General features: G+C 47.4%; 1 long non-coding RNA gene across 1 annotated transcript; it reads left to right on the top strand.

Moving 5' to 3' along the window:
- The first annotated feature begins 8,578 nt into the window (after nt 1–8,578).
- Nucleotides 8,579–26,907, top strand: LOC141418225 (uncharacterized). Its single transcript, XR_012442911.1, has 3 exons — nt 8,579–8,745; nt 20,372–20,761; nt 22,280–26,907. It is a non-coding gene; the product is annotated as an uncharacterized lncRNA (long non-coding RNA).
- Nucleotides 26,908–27,859: the final 952 nt, after the last annotated feature.

Raw genomic sequence — 27,859 nt, 5'->3', positions numbered from 1 at the left:
CCAACAGGAATAACCCACATCCATCAGTAGGTGAACGATTAAACAGACTTTGGTATATCCATACCCTAGAATACTACTTAGCCATGAGAAGGAATGAACTGTTGACACACATATCACCTGGAGGGGTCTCTAGAATTATGCTGAGTGATAAAAGCCAATCCAAAAGTCTACACACTATATGATTTCATTTTTATCATATTCTTGAAATGACACAATTTAGAAATGCTTTAGTGGCTGCCGATAGCTGGGTGGTCCAGGCAAAAGGGAGGAGGGGGTAGGTGTGTAGTAGCTTTGACTGTATCAACGTCAATATCCTTCTTGTGATATTGAGCTGTCATTTTGCAAGATGATTCCTTTGGAAGAAAGTTGGTAAAGAATACAGGCTCTGTAGTATTTCTTACAACTCCTTGTGAACCTACAATGACCTCAAAATTAAAAGGGTTTTATTGTCATATATTAAAGTGTACTTAGTAAGAGGTTTCATTGCAACACTTCCATACATGCATACAATGTTCTTTGATCATATTCAACCTCTCTATTATTCTTTATCATCCCCCCACATAAAGATTAAAAATAACAGAGGATGAGTCTGTCCCCACAAAATTGGCAGACATGAGCCTGTATCCTGTGCTGGCGTTTCAACAGAGGCTTTCCATCCTGCAGGGGACCCGTGTCAGGTGAACACATCATCAGGCACAGTGTGTACTCCAGGTGGCACCTGGGTGATAAGGATCAGAGCCATGGGGTGGTGTCAGGGGCATCCCCTCAGCCAATCAGTCCCCTCCAAACCCCTGTCCACACTCCCTCCTCTGGCCTGTCAGCAGCTCTCAGAACATGGGGATTGGGGAAGAGGGTCCCAGATGGTGGATGGCTGGGCTCTCCTCCCCATAGGTGTGGAGACGCTGGGCAGGGGTCCATCAGGCTCTGCTAGCCGGGCAGGACCAGACTCCAGCAATATCTTCAGGATTAGTGCACACCTGCAGCAGCCCTGCCCACTGGCAGGATGCAACAGTTACCCTGCCTCCTCACTATGAGATCTGCAAGTCAGTTAACATCCATCAACAGCCAGCAAATGAGCAGGCACTGTGTGATTAGGGATGTCTCCCTGGAGCTCATGGTGTGTTTAGCTAAGAGTCCTTCACAGGAACAGCTTTGTCCAATTAAATAACCACAGGCGGGTTTTCTGCAAACCATAGCACTCACTTGGTAACCAAAAGGTAAACATGACATGAGTTATCACTTAGAGGGGTCCAGCAAATGCTATTTTGATCTGTTAACTGCTCCTAATGAGGATGCGGCTATCAGAGATGTAAACAGGCCATCAGATTGAGGGAAGTGAGAGTCTGGGCAGGTGGCATCAGAAGACTGCCACTTGCACTAGCTCGCCAGGCACATGTGTGCGCTGCAAGTCCAGGCATCTGTAGGGGAACACAGTAATGACCACATGTACAAAGGAGGAATGAGGCCCAAGTAGATGACTTGAGGAAAGAGAAGCAGTGTGTGTGTGTGTGTGTGTGTGTGTGTGTGTGTGTGTGTGTGTGTGTATGTGTGTGTGTTGGGGAGGTTCACGCTTTAAACAGCCACCAATGCAGAACCTAATATAAAACTCACCCCATTGGCCTTCTCTCTGTTCCTGGAATTCATGGAGCAATTTTTCTCCTCAGGGCCTTTGCACTTGCTCTTTCTCCTTCCTGAGCGCTCTGCATGTGGCAGATTCCTAGGTTCCTTCTTTGCCCTCAGAAAGATCATCCCTGCCCCCATCCCCAACTACACACACTGGTTTCTGGCCCAACTACCTCCAGTCACAGTCCCTTACACAGTTCTTTGATTGTTTCTTTCATAGTGATTATCTTCAGGAAGTATCTCATTTATTTACTAGTTTGTTATTACTGCCCAAGTGGAGGTTCCATGAAGATGGGATTCTGGTCTGTCTTGTTCCCCTAGTTATCCCCTGTATCTCACACACAGTTCACCAAGCACCTGCTGAGAGTCAGGAACAGAAACTGTCTCCATGTCTAAAATGGCTTTAATTCTACCCAGGAGAACTTCGTGATCATCATGAAGGTGCCTCTCAGAGGTTTTTTGAAGCATGGGAGACTCAAAAGGGCAAAAAGCCTTCACCATTTTGAAAATCTCTTTGCAGGAGCTTTTGTGTTAGCCTAAAGAGCAGGTTGAGGCTGAGCAAGTAGTGCAGCGTAGTGTTCCTTGCATATCTAAATCTATGCTACTTGCCTTCCACCCCATCTTTACCCCCCAGGCTAGGCTCCTGTAGCTGCTTTCCTCCCCTGGGCAGTTTGATTATCTGACAGTTCAGCCTTTGCAGAGGACAGAATAGCTGGCCAACTCTAACACCTCTTCTTTAATTTTCAATTTCAGGTGCTGTCTGTTGAATCTGCTTCCCAGAGAGAGAACAGAGTTCAGCCTGACTGTACCAGTGACTCAACCTTAGCAAGGCCAATCTTAACTCAGGGCCCTGGTTTCTGCCAGACATGTGTCTCTGTTCCCATCTCAGCCAGGCATGCTTTTGCAGATCCAGGGCTCTTGGGGGCGGGGGGATTGGTGAGTGGGGAAGGCATCCTCCTTCTCTAAAGAGAGGTTCATTGGGAGTAAGGCTTCTTGGGTCCAGCATCCCACTGAGAGCTTAAGACTAAACCCCACCCCGGAGGAAAGGCCCTCACCTGAGCAGCTGGGCAGGGCAAAGGCTCCTGATGGGAGCGCCAAGGGTGTAAAATGGAGCAAGGCAGGCTGCTTCTGAGAATTGAGATCGAAGAGCATTTTGACTTAGAACAAGCCACTTTAGGCATCCCGACCCTCAGTCTCCTTATCTGTCACTGAGAATTGAAATGGGACTGAATAAAATACTGATACAAAAGTATGTAGATGCTCAGCTTTTAAAAAGACAACAACTGTGAGAATGGATGACTATGGTGGTAGTGCTGGGGGTGATGCAGAAGGTAAAGAAGAAAAAGAATTTTCACTGAAAAAATCCATAGAAAGGAGTGGACTCTAGTTGCACTAAGATAAAATGGTGTGTGCAAGGGGTCTGGTTGTGAGCCTCCTTAGAAAGTGAAGGCATTTGTTTGAGTAGAGAAGAGCTAGTCTTGGAAACGATGATGTATCTGTTTCAAGGGAGGATTTTAATGCCAGATAATTCTAAAGACACCGAGGAATCAGAGAAATCACCTAGATGATTGTTTCCTGGCTAACTCTTAACTCTTCCGTGTGACAGTGTGATGACCATTTAGGTGGGCTTGTAAGTAAATTCCAGAAGCCCCACTGATGGGATTGAGTGACATAATCAAAGTATTCAAAGGATTCCTAAGGAAGACTGTACAGCAACATGGGGCAAGGGTTGAGAAATAAGGCGGAAACAAAACGCAAAATTGGTTCTGATTAGAGCTGTTTAGAAAAATGTCTTCGATGGTCTGACTCTGGAAAGATTAAGGAAGGGAAGATTAAAAACAGTTGACTTGCTTGAGTGATGGGATTAGGGGTGATTAAAGCAACATTTCTGTCATGGTTGTTACCATGTGGTTTGTGTCATGTTTTTAAGTAAAAAAGAATGATGATTGCAAGGGAGTCCATGTACGTCAGGGGGTCCTTGATACTGCCCCCTTCCTCTTCATCCCTCCCTCTTTCCCTTCCTCCCTCCATCTCTCTCTCTCTGTCTGTGTCATATTCAGTCTCTCCCACTTGCTATCATTAAGATGACTCCAGCTCTAACAGGACCTATAGAAGAGGGATTTTTGAAAATTTATATAGTACCTGAAAGAATTCTGAATTTATATCTGAACAAAAAGCTTAGTCTGCCTGCCACGTGTCGGAAGCCAATTAGTCTATAGGTATGGCGATGGCAGGGAAAAAGCTTTATTACATTGAGCTAGCTGATTGGAAGATGGAGGACCATCTTGTCTTAAAGGGCCATCTTCCTAGGAGGCACTTTATACAGGAGGAGGGTGATCGAAGACAGCGGGCGTCTTCTCACAGGAGTTTTGTAGCCCAATGATGCTCCTGAACAAAGATCATTATTTCCTTGGGCTATTCTTGTAGCTGATTAGTTTGCCTATGTGCCATTCTTGACATATTACACAATGGACAGGCTGGAGGAAGACGTGCTTCACCTGATTATTGTGGAAGACAAGGGTCAGTTGAGATTAAATAGGACATCAGACACGAGACCTGACCTCCATGTAGCTTCGAATTGATCAGCCAATGAGAAACCATCCTTGGGCTTTGTCATCAATGTTATCAGCACAGTGGTGAGTTAAAGAGACAGAAGGCCAAATATAGAGTTTGGGGGTGGGGCAGCCAGACCCCGAAGATGGGTGATTTAAGGAGCATCATGAATTGGGAAACTCTATGTCCTCAAGTTGAGGCCCACAGGGGATGGCTCCTTCCTCAGCCAGGGGATACCTAGCCACATAGCTTTTTGGAGGAAAAGCAAGTACTGTACAGCAAGCAAAGAAGTCACTGAGAGCCACAGTAGGCCCATGGAATCTGATCATATCTGAGGGTGACCTTTTGTGCATGCAAGGTGGAGAGCAATGGTACCTCTTAGACGTTGATGGGGTTTGCTGGAGAAGCATGGGAGATGGAGAGGCTGAGTCTGTCACAGTCCAGCTGAGGCCAGTCTAGCTGGATATTGGGAACAAGAAGGACAAGGCTAGCATTATAGAGCACCTGTTACGATCACTGACTAAGAGATAAGTGCGGGGTCACTGCTGTTGTTTCAAACATGAGTCCTTACTACAGGCTTTATATTCACTTATTTAATTCCATGCTCGTAATGCTTTGCAAAAGCACTCTGATTAAATCTCACTGCAGGTGAGGAAACCTGCATCCAAAGAAATAAGGAGCTTGCCTGAGACCCAAGGGCACACATCTTTGTACATAACAGAGCATGATGCAAGACCCCATCCCTGCTATTTTCTGTCCTGTTTGATGTAATGAAGAATATGGAGCATATGCTTGTGCCCTAAGAGGAAGGACTACATATTGCAAGCAATTGTCCTTTGTTGCGTGCATGCACACTTGCATGGTTCTCTTAGATGCCAGTCTACATGGTCCATCTGCCCAAAGGTGTCAGGCAACTACTGTTAATAGTGTGAGAAGCTTGTGGATGGGCCATCAGACACCCAGACAGCCTGACAAAGTGCCACTTCAAGTAGAGCAAGCATGGATGAGAAATATTAAAAATTTAAAATCAGTAGAGAGAAAAACAAGATTCTTAATCCATGGCTGCTCAGCACACAGACTGAGAAGGTGAACATATTTATTTTAAAATTTTCTCTTCCCTGAAACTTCTGATATTGTTGACAACAAAGGCAAAACCACAGGACACAATTTCAAGTCCATGTCCCTCTGCTGTTCATCTCTGGCTTTAAGCAATGCCTGCAATGTCCCTGAAGCACATATTACAATAATCAAAGAGGAATTCAGGGCTTTGCAACAGCATCTTCCTTGGGCTGCATCCAGATTAATCTTCCCAGAGCCTCAGTGTCATGGCTGTCACTGAGCAAGGCTGTCAGCAGCCTGCCACAGGCACATGGATCTTCTTTGCAGCCCCTGTAAGAAGTCTCTTCTTCCTGCAGAAGTGTCCTCGTCATTCTTCCGAGCGCTCACTCTTGCCCTGGATGCGGAGAGCTGTCCTGATTGTGCTTACATTCCTTGTTGATGACTTTTGAGCAGCTCTGGACATGCAGTCCTCTTGCAAAGCAGTCCAGTGGCCCCAAAGTGCAGTCAAACAGAAGAGGAAAAACACTGGCTAAAATGGAGAAGTTGCTCAGAGCGCTCTTGTCACATCTTCTTGTGCAGCCTACTTCTAAGAGCACTCTAATATGCCCAAGAGATAGGTGGGCAGAGCAGTAGTGCCCAAGGTACAACCAGAGCCCAGGTTTCTGACTCCAGCCAGAGCCTTCTACCACACCCACCCTTTCCTCCCATACCAGGAGAACCCTGAAATGTGGTCTTCCTGCTATACTCCACCTTGCTCCTCTCCCTGGTTTTATTGGGTGAGTCCCGTGACTCCTAAGCCTGGCTCATGTTCCTCTTTTCTTTCTTTTCCCATGCTGGAATTTCTGGGCAATGGATTATGGGAGACAATCATATGACCAGGATCTACTGTGTGGGGCTATGTATGGGACAGACAGATGGGTGCCACAGGCACCAAACCATTCTGAGCAACCTGCTGTTCTTTAGAATCAGCAAACAGCAACATTGAACTTGTAAGGGTCATTGATAGCTGTGAGGAGTCACTTTGCTTCTCTGTAAATGTGTCCTGAGTCCACAAGGCTGGATTGGACATGAGAGGTTGGCACAGTTTAGGTGGATGGACACTGGAGTGAGTGTGAAGAAAGCCAACTTTGCTGCCAACTTATGGGTGTCTCTGGACATGCCACCCTCTCCCAGAGCTCATCAGCAGAGGGCCCTGCCAGGCATGATGTGTGAATGGAAAAGTATACACCAGAGCTGTGTGGAGCTCAGTATCTGGGTTGGAGGGGCCCAGGTTCCCTTGTGAATGAGACACTCCCCAGCCATGGGACCCTGGCCAAGTTCCTTCGTACCCACCTCTCCGGCAACAAGGGGCTTAGTTACTGAAATGGGCAGGGGCTGGAGGGACCATGGGCCACTGCATTTTTCAGCTGCCAAATAAAAGAACAAGAAAATGTATGACACTCAGCTTTTAGAGCAAATGGTTTGGGAGGGGGGTCTACTCATTTACAGACCCCTTCAGAACTGGCGTCCAAGGAAGCTTCTGGATGGACTGCAGCCAGGCTCTGTCACCTGGACAGCACCTCTGCACCTCTGACCTCCTCATCAGTGCGTGCAGAATGTGTTGTATGGCTCTGTCTGCAACAGAGAAGACAACTAGAGCAGGGAGCCCTGCCTCCTGCAGATCTGGGTACACAGGAAGGTGCAGTGCAACCCATAGATGTTAACCAGAATCCCTTCCTGCCCTCCTGGGGGAGAAAAGTGATGCCCGCAGCCTGCCTGGCCAGGACCAGCCATGGATGCTGCTAGGCTCTCCTCCCTTCCTTTCTCCCCACCTCTCCCACGTTCCCAGCTACATTCCTGAGCAGGTCTACACAGGCTCTTTGGCTCATCACTGCCCCAACCCTGTTCATGCAGCAGCTTGAGGGCACCTTCCCTCCCTGCCTCTGCAGTTCCTTTGAAGCTCATCCCCAAGGGGACTGCGGGTAGCATCCTCTCTGTCCCCCACTGCCACACTCCTCCCCTTTCCTTGGGACTCTCTCAGCCGGTGGGTGGGGTGGAAGCCAGGCTTCCATTTTTCATGCTTCTCCAGCCCCAACACCAACACACACACACACACACACACACACACACACACAGCCCGGGCACACAGTGGACTCATATACACATCCTTTAAGCCAATTTGACTGAAAATTCCTAAGGGGAAAATAAATCCTAAATTTGTAAAATGGAAACACAAAGTTCTTTGATTTATTTTGTTTGTTTTGGCTTTTTGCAGCTTAATGCTTTATTTTGAGATCATTGTAGATCCTTGTACCATTGTAAGAAATAATGTAGAGAGATCCTGTGCACCCTTTACTCAATGTCCACATGTTGGGAGACTATGCTACACCACCATAACCAAGATAAGCTCATTCATCTGCATCAGTACATCTGCTGATCTTTTTTTTCTTTTAATTGGTGGTATTAGGATTCTAACTTGGGTCCTACACTTGCTAGGCAGGGGCTCTACCCCCTGAACATCCCTCAGCCCATTTTGCTTTAGTTGTTTTTCTGATAGAGTCTCGTGGTTTTGCCTGGTCTGGCCTTGGACTGTGATCTTCCTATGTATGCCTCCTGAGCAGCCACTGTGCCCAGCCCCATCTGCTGTTCTTGCTTGCATTTCTTTAGTTACCTGCACTGTGTGTCTGTGTGTAGTTAAGTACATTTTATACCATGTAGACTTGTGTATCCACCACCACAGTCAAGATACACAATGGTCCCAAAGCCACAAGGAACCCATTTTGCCTTTTATAACCATACCCACTTCCCTCCAGCCTCTCACATCTGACAACTCTAACCATCTCTAATGTTTTGTCACTTTGTGATACAAATGGAAGTATACACTCTGGAGCCTTTTGAGATGGGCTTTCCAAAGCTGCTTTATTCTCTGGAGAGACATCCAAGTCATTGCAAGTATCAATAATTTGTTTTTTCTGTAGCTCAGTAGGATTCAAAGCCTGATCTTCTTAACAAAAGAATTTTTCTTTTACAATTGGAATCATGATAATAACAACACACACTTTCCTGTTCATGACTGCTTTGTGGCAGGCGCTGTGCCAGGCTCTTGTGTAGTCCTTGCTTTGTCCTCCAGATGTGCCTGTCAGTACTCCAGGTACAGGAGTAGCAGTTAGAGCCCAAAAAGTCTACAGGGTGATCTGCACAGAGAGCTTCTTCCCAGGCTCCTGCAACCTGTGTGGTTTGGGTTGAATCTTGTCACCTCTCTGGACCCATTTCCTCACCATTGACTCAGCATTGAGGGGTGGAGTAAGGCTTTGGAACTTGAGCCCAGTGCCTGCTCAAGCTCAAAACCAGAGGCAACAAAGGTCCCGAGTATTCCATGAGTCACAGCCTATTCAGGAGCCATGGAGAGTCAGCCTGCCTTCACCTACTCCAAAGCCAAATGTCACTCCTTGGGAGGGTCTCAGAACCAGTGGTTCATTTCCAGAAACTTGACTTTTTCAGTGTTACCTGTGTGGCCAAATGCTGAGACAGGTGAGAAAAGGGGGGTCCTTACCTAATCCTTCCTTTTACCGGCTGTGTTAGTTTCCTGTTAGCTGCAATAAAGCGCCGCAACGGAGGGAAGCCGTGGGAATTTCTCTCACCCTTCTCGGGGCTGGAAGCCTGAAGTCAAGGTATGAGCAGGCCATGTTGCCTTTCAACCTTCCTTGCTCCACCAGCTTCTGGTGGCTTCTGATGATCCTAGAAGTTCCTTGGCTTGTAGCTACGTCACCTCAGCCTCTGCTCCATGATCACATCACCACACTTCCTGTGTGTGTCTGACTCTTTTTCTCTCTCCTCTCTTTTCTCTCTCTTCCTCTTTCTGTAACTCTCCTTTCTCTTATAAGGACACTAATTATGTCTAGAAATACCCAATTTCCAAATGATGTCAGGACTTCAACATGTATGTGTGGGGGGGTACAATTCAACCCCACTACTCAGCATCTACTCAGCCTGAGGTGACACCTGCTGGCAGGGCACAGATGTGGCATCTGTGATGACTCACCACTTGTTCTTGGGCTGATAGGACAGAGAAGACAGGCAATGTACTCTCTATGACCACAGGGAGCAGAAACAAGGCCAGTGGACTGGACCTGCAGGAAGACAAGTTTCTTGCATCAGAGCCAGCAACTGGGTGGCTTGGCTGCTCTGAGGAGGAACAGGTAGCAAGCTCCCAGACGCTCGCGGCATCAAAGCAGAAGCTGGCTAGCTACTGATCAGGGATGTGCAATGGAGCACACTTTCCCAGGAGGGAGATGGGTCCAACAGGACAGGAGTTCACACTTGGGACACACAAAAACAATCCTGTTAGCTATCATAAGGGCTGTGTCACTCAAAGGGCCATAAGACATGAAGAGATACAGCAGACCCTACTGAGCCCATGTCCCACAACTCCCAGGTTTCAGACCTAATGATTCCCCTGATGCCCCTCTTAACAGACAGATTTGGGGGCTGCCTTTTTAGTAGGAAAGTGTCCATTTTGGACAAGAGTTCAGATTTTTTGGTGGTACTGGGATTTGAACTCAGGACTTGCTAGGTAGAAGTCCCAGCCCTTTTTGCTCTGGTTATTTTGAAGGTATGGTTTCACTTTTTTGCCCAGGCAGACTGGACCACAATCCTCCTATTTTAGGCTTCCTGCCATTGCTGGGATAATAGGTATGCACCACTGTGCCCAGCAGTTTAGATAGGGTCTCTGAACCTTTTTGCCCAGGCTGACCTAGAACTGAGATCCTTCTGATCTCAGCCTCCCAAATAGCTAGGGTTACAGGTGTGAGCAACTGTATCCATCTGGGACAAGAGTTCTTTACCCCACATTGACTCACAGCCTCCTGAAGCCTGCTGAAGAGGAAACCAAGTCAATCAACTCCCATAACATAGATTCGGAAGTGGCAGACTCCTTCACACTGAGGTGTGACGAAAGCTGCATAACCAGTGACAGGGGAGAACGATGGTCCCTTTGAGAGTTCCAGCTACCCCCTGTGTAGCACAAGAGTCTGGGGACTCCTAGGCCAGTAATAGGCTTACCTTCTTCTTAAAACCCAGGTCACCATATACCTGTGACTATACACCTGGACTATAGTCCAGCCGCTGAGCCAATGCACCAGCCATGCATGTGATGGATGGGTTGTGGGGTAGAGAGGTTCTCCCTCAGTTTTCCCAATGATCATCCTCAGCACGGCCCCTTTCCTCTGTGAGGATCCTGCTGGATGTTTGGGAGCTGGGACCAGATAACACTGACAGTCCCTTTTCCCTGTGGGTAGCAGCAGCCTCCATGTCTAAGAAAGAAGGGCTTGTTGGCCAGAATACTCTGTGGATGGTAAGAGTTTGCCTTCAAGGTAGAAACACACTACCAGGTAATGAAGGCTCCAAGCTGTAGCCATTACAAAGCCTTGGAAAGCAGCAGACTCCCAGAACTGCATTTCTGAGTCATTGGCACAGTTATTACTGCTAGGAATAAAAGAATAAATCTCACAGGAATCATCTCCTTGTTCCCAGCAAAAGCCAGGAAATACAATGTTGGAGCCCCCAGGCCTGGGAAAAAAATAGGACTACACCCACAGTGGGGATGCTGCACCTGCTTTTAGCTTTAGAAACCTTCATCTTGGTCAAGCTGGGGCTTCCGGCTTTTCAACAGAGAACTCAGCTTTAATGAGGTACAGTTTCCTAATTATAGGTACAAGTGTTTCCAAGAGAGAAAAGGCGGGGTGATCCAAATTGGAAGTTTTCTTTCAGGAGGCATTAGCACAGACCTGATGGATTTGCAATTTAAGTAATTTGTTTTCTCTTATAAATGCTATTTTAAGTGCCAACACACTGGTGCCCAGACATTTATCCACCCCCTGGGGCTTTAAAGAGAGTCTTGGGAGGTAAAGCCACCTCCAGCTAGTTACAGCCTCCTCACACACTCCTGGGCAGCTGTCCACTCAGCAGTCCCGATGTCTGTAAGACCCAAGGCTCAGGCCGTGCCCTGGGGGTGGGGTGTGGATTGAAAAGGCCACTGAAGTCAATGCCAGCCCTCTCAAAGCACACTACTACCTCCTGGGGCTTGCTAGGAACCCCAGGAAGGGCGGGAGCCACTGGCCAAATTCCAGGAACCTGAGTCCAATCTCAACCCACTTCAGTCTTGCCATGTGACTCCCATGGCAGAAAAGAGACATTCTGGGCAGGAAGCTCCCTCCTGGAAGAGGGGCCCATTGTCAACGTCGGTTCAGTGGCCACACTCCCCCATCAATTGTACCTATGCTTTTTCTTCCAGTGCTGCCCATCTGCTCAGACCAGCTATCTATGCGCTAGTTCTGCCCTGACTTGTCACTTCTAACCTGTGAAATGACCTCCTTAGGACCTCTTGCCTCCTGCCTCTTCCACCAGGCTGCTGCGGTGCTTTCCTGCTCTATGGACAGAGTGTCCACTTTGTCACAGGACAAAAATTAGACTAACTCACAAGCCTGCCTGTCAGTGCTAGTCATCTTTCCTTGCCATCTCACATGGGCCCCAAGGCCCGAGTCCACCAAACCCAGAGCTCTGAGTGGAGTGTGGTCCATGACCCCTTTACTCAGGTCCTCTTGCTGCAGTGTGCCGCAGGACATGCTGCCTTCTGGCCTTCCTCTTACTAACCCCAAGAGGTCGCTAAAAGGGCTCTTTTGCTCACCAGCATGTGGCGTTGTTTTGTGCTTCTTTTGTTCCATCTGTAAAATGGGATAATAACAGTACTTTCCTATCTCCTAGGGCTGGAGTGGGGAGTAAATGACTTCTTTTTTTGCAGTACTGGGATTTGAACTTTGAACTCAGGGTCTACACCTTGAGCCACTCCACCAGTCCTTTTTGGGGATGGATTTTTTTCAAGATAGGGTCTTGAGAACTATTTGTCCGGGATGGCTTTGACCCATGATCCTCCTAAGTAGCCAGCATTATAGGCAGGAGCCACCTCGCCCAGCGGGAATAAATGATTTAATGCAGGACAAGTATTTAGAAAAATTTGTGGTATAGGAAATGCTCAGAGTGATACCTATCACTAACATTATTGTCTTTGCCTACCTGGGGCACCTAAGCAAAGTGTACCATAGCCTCCTAAAATGCCCATGCCCGGGGTGGCCACATTGCTGTAGGGGTCCCTTGCAAGCTAGAGTGGTGGGTGGAGCTTGCAGTCCAAGCTGAAGGTTCTGTGTGGCCTCAGGGATGAGGACCAGAACTGTGGAAAATGGCAGAGAGGACACTGTATGGAGGGACATCTGTGCCCTTCCCTTTGCCCCCAGAGGAGCAGGTCTTTTCTAAAGCCAGGACTGGGGTGGGAGGAATTTGTGGAACAATGAAGCCCTCATCTGCCTCTCTCTTTGTAGTGATCCCAAGGGAGGGTGGGAGAATTCCTGCAGTCCTGGTTTCCACAGAGGCCCCTGCCCTTCCTGATTGCTATGCTGTCTGGTGGCTTCAGTGGAGTGAAGCATTGTGCCCCTCTGCTGATGCACCTCTCTGCACTCTGACCACATCTAACCAGCTCCAGGTGGTTAGCACAGCGCCTGCAGGGAAGGGGAGCCAAGGGATAAATGGCTCCAACTTCACAAGCCCCACAACCAGGAAGCCATTATCAATAAGCCTGGCTTTGGCTGCTTCCTCTGCTGGGTCATGGGGAGGCGGGGCTGGGAGGATGAGCAACAGGTGGTCTGTTCCTCCCCAGACCCCTTCCGAGGAGAAGGCACACAATGGAGGGAGGGCCTTGAACTATATGCAGGATAGAGCTATGCAGAGTTGGGGGGCGGGGCTCTCTGTCCAGTTTCACCCAGTGTCTCATCTTAGATTTGAAATCAGAGTCCATAGGAGGTAATGGACTGGGAAGAGGGTCCTCAAGTCTCCCTGCTACAGAGCATCAAAAAAACCTCCTCACCCCAAGGACTGATTTTTGTCCTTTTGGAGATCAAAGTCAGAAACTTGAGGCTAAAGTATCAGTCCTGCCTCTTATGAGCTCAGGCCCCTCTTAACCAACTTCAGCCTTAATTTTTCCAGATGGAAAATGGAGATAGAGTCCCCAGCCCTGTCTGCCTCAGGGGGTTCTACATTTATTCATTAGTTAAGCTACTGTTTAGACAGCTGTTAAAAGCCAGGAGGAATCTGCTGGGCTCCTGGTGTTTCCAGAAACTCACCAATGAGCCACACCAGTTTTTACTTGCAAAAAAAGCTTTGTAAAGTGTGAACCATCAAAATACCGGCATCGTTAATGTGGAGCGCCTGACATTAAAAGTAATTATGCTACTGAAAAGGGCAAAAATATATATCAGGTTTGTGCTGCCCAAGACCGGAACATGCATTTGAATCATCTGGAGGTCTTGTGAGAGTGCTGTTGAGTGGGTTTGGCCTGGGCCTGCATTTCTACCTGGCACTCCAGGGCCTGCTGCTGTCACATGTCTGTAGGTCACAAAATTGAATAGCAAGTTCTTAGGTTATTGCTGAGCAATAACTGTTCACTGAACCAAAAACATAACTTAGTTTATCAGATTAGCTACTTAATTGCAGGATTTGGTAGGAGGGAAACCTAGCATACCTGAGACTGGGCAAGGCCTCCCTGAATGGTGGCTTTTGAGGATGGTCTGAGTACCTCTACGGCGTTGAGGGAAGGAGTTCTGGAGCAAGGGACAGGTGAACACACTTCAGGTGCTCTTCTGTGGCATCCAGATTGCTTTGTGGAAAGGCAGGTTGCCCAGATGCAAAGGGCAGATGTGGTTTAAGCTCGAATCCTTGAGCAACTTCATTTGGAGTGCCCTCTTCTCCCCGACAAGTGTTCAAGGGCAGGAGGCTGGTCTTTTGGTTGGTGGCAGCTGAGATTGAACTGAGGGAACAACTTGGCTTGTGCCAACTCATGAGCGAGCCTGAGGTGGGGAATGTAGGCTGGTCTCAGGAGGCATCAGTTGGGGATTGAATCTTCTCGGGACTCTCTGTTATCTCTAGTCTTTGCTCCTCCTTCTGTGTCTCACAGAAAGTCTACTGCAAGGCTGAAGGAGGGTGAATTAAGTATTAGGGTTATAAGTTTGACCTTGAAAGAAGTAGCCTACTTAGAGATATCCCATATGATGCTTTGTGCTAAGAAAGAGTTGGAGCACCTGGAGAATTCTGTTCTTCAGAATTTTGTTTTTGATGAAGTCTTTGCTCCAAAAATAAAGCCCATAAACTTGTTCAACAGCTGGAATTTTCCCTCTGAAGAGAGTATCTCGTCTGGCAGTTGACTTAAGCAGTTATTTGCAGCCTGTAATTTTCACAAAAACAGTAGGGTGTGCCTGGCAGGAGATGTTTTCTACAATCCCATGGAAAGAAAACAATGAGAAAACTTTGGAACAAAGAACCCTCTGATTCCATTAGAAAATCATCGACAATTCAGGGTCAAGGCCAACAAAGACATGGAAAGTTTTCAAGCAGACTTGGGAGCAGTTGAGGAACTTATGCCTCAGAAAGATGAGAAAGAATGCAGCCTGCAGGATGGCTGGGTGGAAGGAGTACAGGGGACCAGTGACAGAGGGGCTGCATCAGCCCAGAGGAGTGAGGCTCAGGAGGTGGTCAAGGGAGGGAGGTACAGATTTTGACCCAATGGGAAGTGTGGGGGTCAGCAGCATTTTGAAAGTAGGCCTCCATTCTTCATGCATAAGCAAATCGCATATGTCTCTGTGCCTGCAGGAAGAGAGGAAGCAGAAGTGAATGAAAAAAGGACTGTTGAGAAAGAGAGGAGACAGTGAGGACTCTTTTCTTAGGGCACCCTCTTTCCAGTGGCTCTTAGCACGGGAACATGAAGGTAGAGGCCACTGGCACCCTGAATACCCACAAGGTTAATTCATGACTTCACTTGAACCAACACAAGCAGACTGCAAGGCAGGTCCTGGAGATGTTTATGATCCTTTCCCCACAGCCAGGGGACACTAGAAGATCCACAAAGGGCAGAGTGTCTTCAGTTGCAAGGCCTGGGCCATGCCTCATCTCTGTCACCTAAGTTCCCCTTGGTGTAAAGAGCAGGTGAGTACACAGGACACTGGAAAGACCTTTGCTCTTTACTCTAAACTAACTAGCTGACCTGCTGGTATGGCTCGGAAGAGACTTCTTTGCTTGCAAACTTAAAAATTCTGTTTGCTGGCAAGCCATCTGGGGCCCTTGTGCCTTTCCAGATGGGGTTCATATTTGAATCTGTATTGTGCTTTCTCTGTCCAGGTCTTCTCAGTGCTGCTAGTGTGGCTAAGACAACAATGCTACCACAAGAACCCTTTTTGTACTTCAGTTTAGCTCCTCTGGAACATTACTACCATCTGCATGAGTATTTTCTAGTCAGAGTTGTCTAGTGCTTGCTGCTGTAACAGAAATGTCTCAAACAGAAACCATTTACAATTGATCTTCCAACAACCAGGGGTTAGGGGAGCTGATCCCCACCCATGTAAGTAGAAAATTCACATATGAGGTTTTTTAAAAAAATATTTTAAATTTTTTATTGTGTTGGAGGTACATTGTGGCATTTACAAAAGTTCTTACAATATATCAAATATATTATATATACACCACCACTCTCCTTTATTCCCCTGCCCTATTCCAGAAAAAGTTTCAACAGGTGTCACTTTTCCATTTACAGACATGTATGTGTACACAGTATTTGCACCATATTCACCCTCCTTCACCCTTTCCCTACGTCCTCCCTCCTCCCACTGATACCAACCCTCCCTCCTCTCAGACAGGACCTGTCATGTCCTCCTGTTCTCCAATTGTGTAAAAGAAAAAAATGACATTTTTGTTTGTCTAAAATAGCTACACAGGGAGTTTCCTTGTGACATTTCCATAAAGACCTTAATATAACACATACGAGTTTTTGATATAGCAAAATAGCCTGCAATTGTTCAGAAGTCTTAATGACAACACAGTCAATTAATACCTATTTTGGATGTTATATGTATCATATTTGGAAAAACACTCACAAATTACACTGACATGTTACTTTTTTTGTGTGGTATTGGGGTTTGAACTCTGGGCTTTCATGCTTGCTAGGTAGGTGCTCTACTACTTGAGCCACGCCTCTAGTCCTTTTTGCTATAGTTATTTTGGAGACAGGGTCTTGCTTTTTTTTTTTCTTTTTTTGCCTCAGCCAGCCTGGACTGCATTCCTCCTAGTCATTTAGGCTTCCACTGTAACTGGGATGATAGGCACACACTACCATGCCCAGCTATTGGCTGAGATGGGTTTCACAAACTTTTTTGTCCAGGCTGGTCTGGAACTACAGTCTTCCCCATTTCAGCCTCCTAAGTAGCTAGGATTACACGCTGAGCCACTTGCAGCTGGCTGAGAGATCACTTTTTGCTGCAATAAGCAATTTACTGGTGAGGCAAACCACTCGCACAGAGATGGTCAGCATCACACAGCATCTTAGGCAGGTGTTTGCAACACTTGAGCTTACCACAATAGCAACAAGATGGGGCTGCAAAATTACAACAGCAGTACAGTGTGTAAACAGTTAATTTCATGTAGTTATGACTTAATACTGCTGTCTCTTGATTGTGAATGGCTCCGTGTATGGTAATTGTGTGTGTAAATTTTGTTAAATTTAACTTTTTATAACAGCTTTGTGTATATTTTATGATAGCAAATGATAAAAGGCTATTATCTACATATGAATTCTTACATAAATTTTTCTTAATTTGTTTCCAATATATCTAGGCTGCACAGTTTATTGGTGAGTGTTTTCAAATTGTCACAGATCTCCAAAAGCAAACTCCACTTGTAAGTGGACCTGCAAGTTCAAACCTGTGTTGGTCAAGGATCAGTTGTTTTCCCATTCACAGAGGTCGGCAGTGGGTCAGTCAGGGAAGCTCCCTCTGCACAGCTGTCACATGAACTCAGGCACTCATGCTGCTTCCTCTTCGAGGCCCTACTAGCTTTGAGCTTTTTATACTTCATGGCCAGGCTTCTAAGTGGCGGGCAATCATTTAACTTTATATCTATAGCTAGATCTAGATATACGTAATACACAGAAATTTATTTGGCCCATGGTCCTGAGGCTAAATCCAAGATAGAGTTGCATCTGGTGAGGGCTTCCTTGTTGCATCTGTACATGGTAGATGTTAACATTCGGGCAAGAGAGACAGCAAGAGCAATTTCCTATTTTAAACCAAAGTATTCTGAGCAAATCCTCCCAACTTTGTAATATATATAATATATTATATAAAACAGAACAAAAATCATCCCCATGATCCCATGAAGGATGATATAGGAAATAACTCAATATTTCTTTACATAGAAAAGATCATTTTGAGGCTGGGCACAGTGGCTTATGCCTGTAATGCAGGTTACTCAGGAGGCAGAGACTGGGAGGATCAAAATCGAAGGCCAGCCTTGGCAAAAAAAAAGTCAGCAAGACCTCATCTTCATAAAGAAGTTGGGCATGTCAGCATGTACCTGTCATCCCAGTTATGGGGGGCATAAGTAAGAGAGTTACAGTCTCATGCTGTCCCAGACAAAAAGGAGAAACCTTACTTGAAAAATAATTAAAGCAAAAAGGGCTGGAGGCTGGCTCAAGTGGTCGAGTATCTGCTTTGCAAACTCAAGGCTCTGAGTTCAAGCCCAAGTACTGCAAAGAAAAAACGAAGTTACTTTAAGGAGGGAATCAAACCGTTGAAACTTACCATTATGAAAACTCCACTCATCCCACCTGTATGAGTGAGGCGGGATTCTCAGTGAGCGTTTAAGCTCCTAGATGAAGGATAGCTCAGAAAAGCCACTGAAATATTCTTAAGTTTGGTTTCCATTCCTTGAGCGGCCTTTCTCTTCCAGACCCTGTGGGAGGCATGTGATGAATGTTATATTTAATTCCCAAAACCTTCACCAAGGTGTTCATTAATGCTCCCACTGTACAGAGGGGCAAACTGAGCACCAGAGAAGTTGAGTAACTTGCCAAGGGTCACACAGCTCTTGTGCAGGGATTTGATTCCAGACAGTCGGGCTCTAAGACCCACATTTATTTCCTGACACAAGCCTGTCTTTCTTGGTGATCGGAACAAAACTAGAACCAGCCAAGGAGACAGCAGTGGCTTCAGCAGCATCATGCCCTTTCATGTGGCCCGTGACAAATGGTAAAGATTAAGGGTGCTGGAGCCTTCTCTGCCCTTTGATAATCATTTCTACCCTGGGTTCCCAGTGAAAGTAATTGGAGTCTACAATTCCCATTTCCTGCACTGCTATGAGTACACACAGCCTGCAAAACTGTAAAACCCAGCTACCCCTTGCAGCAGGAGGGAGTGATTGCATCAGACCCTCCACTCATAGTCCAGTGTGATTGACAGCTCCAGTTGAGACAGCAGTAATGCAGTTGGGGCTTGCAGTGAAGGGGACCTCACTGGTGGTGCATGGGAGTCACTGTCCCGGCACCTATCAGCCAGTTATGCACACCTCTTCCCACCTGTGTTCAATGTTGTCACACTACAAGCAAGCTTTAAACTGGCCATAGTGCAAATAATTAAACCACAGGATTGATAAGTGCTTCATACCAGGGCCTTTAAGAAAAACCCAGGGATCTAGTCAATTATAGCTTTGAAAATGTGGGATAGAGGAGGGGGCATGTGTTCAGTTGAAGAATGGGGCAAATAATAGTGATGATACTTTTAGTACTCAGTATGGACTAAGCCCTTCTGGTGTGCCTGTACTGCGCCGAACTGTTAAGCTGTCATGTAAACTATAAGAACCACATGGTGTAGTTATTATTATTATTATTATTATCTACATTTGAACAGTAGAAAACTAATGCTCGGAAAGGTTGAGCCACATGATCAGCAAGCCAAGGTTCAAACTCAGGATTTTCAGCTCCAATTACTGCCCTCTGCCTCCAGCCAAGCAGCGCCCCTGGAGTGTGGGCCAGGAACCCTGCTTCAAAAGCAGCAAATGCAGGTTCCAGGGCCCTGTCCTTTACCTACTGAGTCCAAACCTTTGGGGAGGGGCAAGAATCTGGATTTCAGTCCAGTTCTCTGAAGACTTCTCTGCTCATCAAAGGAAACTTTGGGTTAAGATCTCTTGACACAGCTTCCCGTAGAAATTAGCGGCAATCTAGACAAAGAGCTGGTGTAGGACTTGGGTGGGATTGGAGGAACTGGCCCAAGAGCCCACAGTGAAGGCGTCCAGACTGATTCCAGCTCCTTCCTCAGAGGTCAGCCAGTTCCCAGGCTCAGTGGCTCTGTGGGCAGGAAGACAAGACAGAGCTGGTGGTGTGTGGGCCCAGGGTGTGGGGTATCTCAGGAGGTGCAGAGATTTTTATTTCACTGTCATAAAAAGAATGGGTACTTGAGATCTACCCATTGAGGTAGATCTGAAACCCAATGAGGTTTCAGTACACAAAGCAAAATCTGCTTTGTATTATTTTCCTCTTAAAGTGGGGTTTTCCATCTCTTCTAATAGCAAAATCAGCTTGGCAGAACAACCATGCAACCTAAGTGAGAACACTGTCCAATGAAATGAGCATTTTACCAACTTTAAGCAGAGCAAATATCATATTCTAGAAGGAAAGGGAAGGTGTTGGTGCATGAGCCCGTCTCCCCATGGTGGTGGTCATGGCAATGAACCACTCACTCTACTGGGATTCACAGTTGGCTGAGTCTGGTGTTTTTCCACCAGAAGTCACTTGAGCTTCCCCCAAATCCAGCTCAGGTCCCCACTGACTCATGGCAAGCATTCCTTCTACTGTCCTGACCCCACTCCCTTTCGAGCACCTGGCAGCAATAGCATAGATTCCAGCTCAGCTGCAGCCCAGGTCCCCTGGGATGCCTTGGTTATCTCTGCCTGCCTGACAGCAAGGCCCCACTCTACCATTAAAATATAGAATGTGAATGGGTGTCCTGTCATCCCAGTGATGTGTTCAGCAGATCCCTTACTGAGAGCAAGTCTCACCTGAGAACAGACGGGGGACTTGGGATAAGCGGTAGAAGCTGTGGGAAGCCCCCTCAGGGAAATATTTCTCAGCTTGGTAACAAAAGAAGGACCAGAGATTTACTTCAGAATCACCCTTGGGTGGAGTGGGGGTATAGAACAGATGAAGGAAGATTTGCCAGGAGGTGGCTAGGTCGAAGCTGAAGTGGTGAGTGTGGGGGTATAGTTTATACTATTCTTTCTATTTTTTTTTCAGATGCTTGAAAGTTTCTACAATAAAAAGTTAAAAAAACAAGACTCAAGAGGCCTCAACAGCCACACCCATCCCTCATCACTCAGCACACAAACATGTTTACTGATCTCTAACCATGAAGCTTGCCAGGTACCAGAGCCCAGCAACCAACAAGACAGCCGTGGATCCTGGCTTCATGAGTTCACAGATGGGCTGAAGGGAACCAGGCAATGAACACACGAACCCTTGAGGCCATTCCAGATGGACCCTGCAATAAAACAGGATGATAGGATGGGAGGCTGTTTTAGCCAAGGGGGTCCTGAGAGGCCTCTGTGAAGAGGTGACATTGGGGTGGGGACTTGACTGAAGGGCAGCAATGAACCGTGAAGGTGTCCAGAAGTAGAAGTATTCCAGGTGAGGAAATAGCAAGTGCAAAGGCCTGGAGGTAGAAGTGTGCTTGAATTTATGTGACAAATGACAAGGAGGCCCAGGTGCTAAGAGTACAGCAAGCAAGAGAGAGGAGTCAGATTGAGATAGGGAGGGGCCCAGGCAGGGCAGAGCACAGGGGACTTTGTGGGCCTCACTGAGAAGTGGGGTTGTACTCTGAGTAGAGGGGAAAGAATGTCATGAACACTCCGGTTTGCAGTGGGGAGAAGAGACATTCAGAAGGAAGAGTGACGGTGGAGATCGGTCTGGAGGCCACAGTGGTTTTCGAGGCAGAACATGAGGACAGCTTAGACTAAGCTGGTGACAGAGGAGACAGAAGGAGATTGTCAAACCTGGGATGTGCTTTAGGGGCAGAGGACATGCAGACAGATTGGATGGAAGGGTGAAGAAAGAGAAGACATGGAGAGAGCCTGGGGCTGAGGCCTGAGCAGCTGGGTGAAGGGAGGTGCTGAGGGCTGAGAAGTGAAGGTCTGAGGAGACCCACCCATGGATGCGGAGGAGCAGGCAGAGAGACAAGGCTAGAGAAATCAGCAGAGCCAGCCCCATAGGTCCTCCTGTTTGGGTTACAGAGCTGCTGATCTGATGGAGTCAGTCTCCAGGGACCTTTCACCTCCTTCTTCAGTAGTCTATAGGCTATGGGTTCACCTCCAGCCACAGTCCATGCTAATAGGACATGAATGAAGGACCCTAGAAACCCTGTTGACTGGCCCTCTCCCTACCCTACTGCTCTGAGGGCACACCAGGGCCCCTGTCACCACCTGTCAGCTCTGGCTTCTTCACATTCCCCAAAGACTTCTTCACGCTCAGAGCCTGCTCACTGCACATCTTCCCTCCACACTCCACACACCTGTGCTTCCTTCTAACAAGCAAAGGCAGCTGCTCTTAGAACCCATCACACATTTCAGTTCTCCTGTGAGGCCTTCCCCAATCATTAAAGTCCAAAGGGACACCTGGCCTCATCTGCCGCTTTCCTACCACATCCCTCAACTCTTGCATGACAGGGACACCTGTCCTCATGCAGACCTGGATGAGGAGATGAGGGATGTCCATGCATCTGTGGCTTGAAAGAAGAGACAGGCTCCTCACCCCTCTGGTCCTCCCCAGAAGTTCCTCTTCCTTCACTACCACCCAGCGGCACCTTCAGGATGTCCAGGAAGTGTGGGTGTCATTCTCCAGTGCTCCCTCTGCATCCAGGGATTATTTCTGAGCTTGTCCACTTCCTTACAATCATGGAGCTTCTCAACAGAGAATAGCCATGCACTAACCGTGGTGGGAAGTTGAGTGTCTGTTACATGCTTGGCCTTTACTGAGTGCTCTTTATCATTTGAAGTGGGTAATATTGCTAACCCAGGCTAAAGACAGGGGAACTGAGGCTAGGAAAACTTATAGGTCTTATCCAAACTCACACGTGAGTGAATAGCAGATACAGTATTCGAATGGAACCCAGAGAGCCCAATCTTGCTCTATTTCACCTCCCACACCCAGGTCCAAGGCAGAGGAAGTCTGGATCACCTGCACTACAGAGCCTGGCATGAGTCCCATCTCCCTCCTCGATGCCCAGCCCAAGCCAGGCCCTGCCCTGGGGAAGCAGCCAGCAGAAAGGCCCTATTTACTCAGGTGCCAGGTATATTGGCAAGGGGTCTGGCCTCAGAGAGTGGCACCTTCCCACAGGGAGGAGGCTGCTTTGAAAAGAAAAAAGCCAGACTGGTGAATCCCGGAAGAGACAGTCGAGTTCAAAGAAAGCAGTTGCAGGTGAGTGACTCTTGAGAACAAAGGTGGAACAGATGCTGGTGCATGGAGACCAGCTGCCCATCAGGAGTTTCAAACATCCCCAGAGCCCTGCAAAGGCCTAGTTCCACCTTCTGGGAAGGAAGGTGCAGTCTTCCCATTGCATGTGGTTGGAGGGCCTGAGTAACCTGATCAAACTCACATAGTCTGTAAGAGCCAGAGCCTAGATGCAAATTATAGGGATGACCCCAGATCACTTTATATATAGGTGGTTTTATCTTGTCGTCTACTTTTCCAAATAAGGTCATCTGTCATATTGGCACTGCATGGTTCTAGGACATGGTCTAGCACAGACTGGGACCTGTTAGCTGCACATGTCATACTTTGTCATCAATGTTGCCATCCTCATTTTCATCGTTATCAAAGCCAATACTTACAGAATATTTACCATGTGCTTGTATTATCTTGTGGACTTCTTACATTGTCTCATGAGAAACATGTTAACATCCCCAATTATGGATGAAGAAACCAGAGCTCTGAAAAGCTACAGAATCTGCCCAAGACCTCACTCTACCTGGTGGCAGAGTCAGCCTTCTGACCCACAGTGCTGTAGGGGCTGTCTTGAAAGCAGCTGCCCACTCTGCACAGAACTGGAGAGGTGACAGGGGATCTCAACGATGCAATGTGGAATGAAGCTTTGAAGCAAGGTCTAGTTCAAGAGCTTCAAACTGTAGGGAGGACTATGGCCTATCAATAGGGAGAGACTTCAGAGCTGGCAAGGAGGAGTCACAGTGCCCTATCCCTCCCAGTGCTAGGTCATCTTCACTAAGCCAACAGTGCTACTAGCAGCCCTCAAGTCCCCTCTAACCATCCTGGCCATGGCCAGCCAGGTCAGAGATCACCCTCAGCAATCTTTCAGCATCCAAATGACAGACAGGGGCACTGCTGGATTTGCATAATCCACCCAGACACACTGAGTCTGCCTGACACCAGGGAACCAGGTAGATATTTAGAAGCTTCCCGAAAAGTCAGGTAAAAGCATAGCTTTGCCACCAGCCATCAGCTAGTGCTGGGTTTGAATCATAATAGTTATGTTAGGCTAGGTAAGTTTTTTTAATCTCTCTGTCTCTGTTTCCTTATCTATAAAATGGGTTTACCTACTTAGTTTTAAGGGGAGGGATTAACTAAGATTATGCAATAAGGCTCTTAGCAAGCTGCCTGGAACATAGTAAAGACTAAACAAACAAAAGAAGGAGTTAATTTTGATCCGACCTCACACTTTTATGCAGCCATTAAGACAACTGACCAAATAAAACTGGTCTGGAATTAAGAAGTCTTGAGTGTGAATTTAGCTAAAGAACCACATATTGCTAGGCCTCAGCTTTCTTTTCTCTCACATGGGGATGTTGCAAGCATACAATTTAATATTTCACAGAGAATCTGTGTAGTTGATGGATGAGGAAAAGTTGATGGATGAGACTAGTTATAATTGCCTGGTCATCTGCATAGCTCATCCAGAATCTATTTATTCTAATTAAAGGAGTAGGGTTGAAGCATCTCGTATAACTGAGAAGCTAAGCTGATTAAGAAATCAGCTTTGAGGCCAGGCATGGTGGTACACATCTATAATCCCAGCTATGCAGGAGCCAGAGACAGGAGGATCAAGAGTCTGAGGCCAGCCCAGGCAAAGTTAGCTTGAGACTCTATCTGAAACAAACAAAACCAACAACAAAACTAAGCCAAAAGCAAAAGGTCTGGGGGTGTAGCTCAAGTAGAACAGCAACAATGACAAGAACAAAATCCTTGGCTTTGTTTTTAACCTGATTTGTCATCGATACGCACAGAGAACTTCCTTTACAGCTGCCCCCGCTGCACAGGGGCTCCCACCGGCCCCACATCTGCCAGCCTCCTCAGTCCTCTGAAATCTTGGCCTTCTTCACAGCCTCAAGCCAGATCCAAAATGAGATGTGACAGCCAGAACGCTAACTGAAGGGAGCAAATTGATGCAGGTCCTTGCTACACCTCAGGGGGGATTCTTTGCAAGAGCCGAGGCTGCCATCAACACCAAACACTGAATGTGGCATTGTGAAAAGACAACCAGAAGAGGTTCTTGGTTCTGCAGACATTGCCCCAGAGCTGGGGTGGCACTCAGTGAAGGGTCCCTCACGAGCAGGGAGTGGGCTCTGAGGGGGCACCCAGAGAAGAGGCCAGGAGTTCATTCATCAGCTGTGTTCTGGGTGCCCCCTTGGGCCACACACTGCTATGTGCTGGGGACACAGCAGTGAACACGATCTCATCCTCCGACCAAGTCCTCAAGTCACTGTGTAGTATCGGTGTCCAGGGTGACCAGGGAGAATACAGAAGGTCAGGGAAGCCTTCCTGGAGGAAGAGATATTTGTGCTGAGAAGCTAACCAGGTTGAATAGCCATACGTGCAGTTCTGATCTTGCCTTAAAGTGCACACGTACACACACCCTGTGTGTCAATCGAGCAAGGCTACCTTGTGGGGTCATCTCTGCGGTTTTCTTGGTTGGGAGATGACATGAGCTGAAGCGTCCAGAGTAGGAACTGAAGTTTTCAGGTTTGCCTTTGGGGAAATTCCACTGCAGAATCTGCAGAATGTAGCATTCCTACCCCGCGGCTCCACATCTCAGCCTTCTTGTCTTTCACACTTTAGATAAAACAGCACAGGCTGGCGCACCTGCCCCTGCTATTTCTGCCTGTGGGTCTCCGTCTGGTGCTAAGTATCTCCATAACATTCACTGTTCACAGCAAATAGCGTTTGCATGGCTGTTTCTTCAATAATCAGATGCCTTGAGGTCTTTTATGTTCTGGTACTGACAAGAGTGGCAAGGGGCTTTCAGAAGTGATGAATAAACCCAAGCAGGTTCGGCCAAGAAGAAGGGGGTTTTCCTGAAGCGGCTCTGGCTGCAGCCCTGCTGGAGCCAGGAAGGAGGTCTGTTTGACATTTCTCTGAGTGAGCTCCCAGCTTCGAACTGTGCCAACGGGTATATTGTGAGAAAGAGGCCCAAGGTCAAATTCGATGAGCAGACAACTTGATTAATACAAGTTGAGCAGCCTTCCTGGCTGTGGCCTTCTCAGTGTGTTCTGTATGTGGCACTGAAAACCTGAATTGCAGTCCCTGGCTTGGTCCGGACTCTCTCACTGCAAGAATAAGACAGCACATTGTTTCCCTGGGTGTCACAAGAAACTACCACAAATTAGTGCTTTAAAACAGCTGGGTGCAGGTGGCTCTCACCTGTAATCCTAGCTACTCAAAGATCAGGGGGATCATTGTTTGAAGCCAGCCCCTTGCAAATAATTTGCAAGACTCTATCTTGAAAAAAAAAAAATCACAAAAAAGAGCTCGTGGAGTGGCTCAAGTGGTCAGAGTGCCTGCCTAGCAAGTGTGCGGCCCTGAGTTCAAACTCCAGTGCTGAAAAAAAAAAGTAGAAATTCGTGCTCTCACAGTTGGAGGCTAGAAATTCTTCTAGCCATGCTTCCTCCTGATGTTCCAGGGAAGGGTCCTTTCTTGCCCCTTCCCAGTTTCTGGTGGTTGCCAGCAGTCTTTGGCTTATAGACACCTCCATCTCTGCCTCCATCATTATGGTGTCCTCCCTGTGTCTCTGGGCCTTCACATGGCCTGCTGATAAGGACACAGACACTGGATTTGGGGAATACCCTAATCCAGTGTGTCCTCATCTTCATTTTATCAAACCTGCAAATATTCCTGTTTGGAAATACTCAATTTCCAAACTAGGCCACATTCCCAGGTACCAGGGGTTAGAACTTAGATTTATCTTTGGGGGGACGCTGTTGAACCCACTATAGATGGGTTAGAGAGAAACTAAAGAGGCAGGAAGCAGGGCACAGGGTGGCTCAGGACGTAGACTTTGTAGCCAAATTCCAGTCTCTGTGACTGTTGGTGTGACTTCCAGCAAGTCAGCAAGCACAATACCTCCAGACTGGTCTTTCACAGCTGCATAGAAAAGTCCAAACACCTACCATGTAGGATTGTAGTAGAATTAATGAGATGATAGCGCACAGAGCTCTGCCTGGGCTCACAATAAGATCAAGAGAGTGATTTGGTCAGATTAGTTTTTCAGAAGACAACCATCACCATGATTTCTCTGTGAAGTGCAGGTTAAAAGGGACAAGATGTCTGTCTCCATCTTGTTGGGTCCCATCTCAGGTGAATTCAGGGAAACATTCCCTCTACAGCCCATCTGGCCACATATGAGAAGTACCTGGATATGGGCCATGTGAGGAGCATAATGTATGGGCTGTCTGTCCATCTGTATCAGTTCAGGCTCCTTCATGGGACACAAGCCAAACTACCAAGAGTTCTGGGACTATTTTCTTCTCCAAGTGGGAGTGACAGTCACTTGCTGGGGCCCTTACAGGATGATATGGGGAATGAATCACAAAATGCAGAGCTAAGAGCTTTGTAGAGTGCAATTCAGGGTTCAAAGTGGAGGGGGGACAAGCAGATCTGTCCCTTAGCAGAGGGTCACTAAGTCCCTCCCTCAGGCAGTCTGGTTAATTTTTTTTTTTAATTTTTATTTATTTATTTATTTTTTTCCTTTTTCTTTTATTATTCATATGTGCATACAAGGCTTGGTTCATTTCTCCCCCCTGCCCCCACCCCAGCAGGTGAGAACAGGATAGAGGTGATTATGAGGGAGAAAAAAAATCCCCTAAGATTGTAAAGGTGTTGACATCTAGTTTGTGATGTCATCACAGCCATGTCTCCAAGGTCTTGATTCACAGAAGCCATCATCAGCCATGTCACTAAGGTCTTGATTCACAGTGACGGAGATGGTGCAGAAAGGGATGGTGTGGGCTGAATGGACCAGGGCAGGCCGGCAGGGGCCAGTCACTGGGAGATTTGAACAGTCGGGTGGGGTGGGGGGGCGGGGAGGGAGAGACAGGTAACCTAAATACTAAGGCAAGTGGGTCCGAGTGCCCCATTGCAGTTGCTGGTGGCTGGAACACACGGAGTGAGGAGATCTGCAGGTCCCCAGGGATCACACAGATGACATTGGAGGTGGACCCATCACCAGACTTGCAGGCAGGACAGGGCCCAGCAGAGCCAGCTCCACCTCCAAGACAGGAAACTGGGCTCCTTGGGGCTACAACTCCCTGTGATTTATGGGTGCCTGTGATGTCTCAGCCTATCTTTAGAAGCTGGGAACAGGACAGGCCTGGCCCTGGGGGCCTTGGAGCACATGCATGAGCTCATCTGCTGTGTGCAGGTGCATCCCGGGTGCCCCAGATAGGAGGAGCTCACAGAGGCCCAGGTGTGCACCGCGCCCAAGGGGACTTCAGAACTCCCTCT

This window comes from Castor canadensis, chromosome 16 (genome assembly GCF_047511655.1).
Source record: "Castor canadensis chromosome 16, mCasCan1.hap1v2, whole genome shotgun sequence".
Lineage (NCBI taxonomy): Eukaryota > Metazoa > Chordata > Mammalia > Rodentia > Castoridae > Castor > Castor canadensis.
Note: the sequence above shows the minus strand (reverse complement) of the source record. Positions and strands in the feature narration are given on the sequence as shown.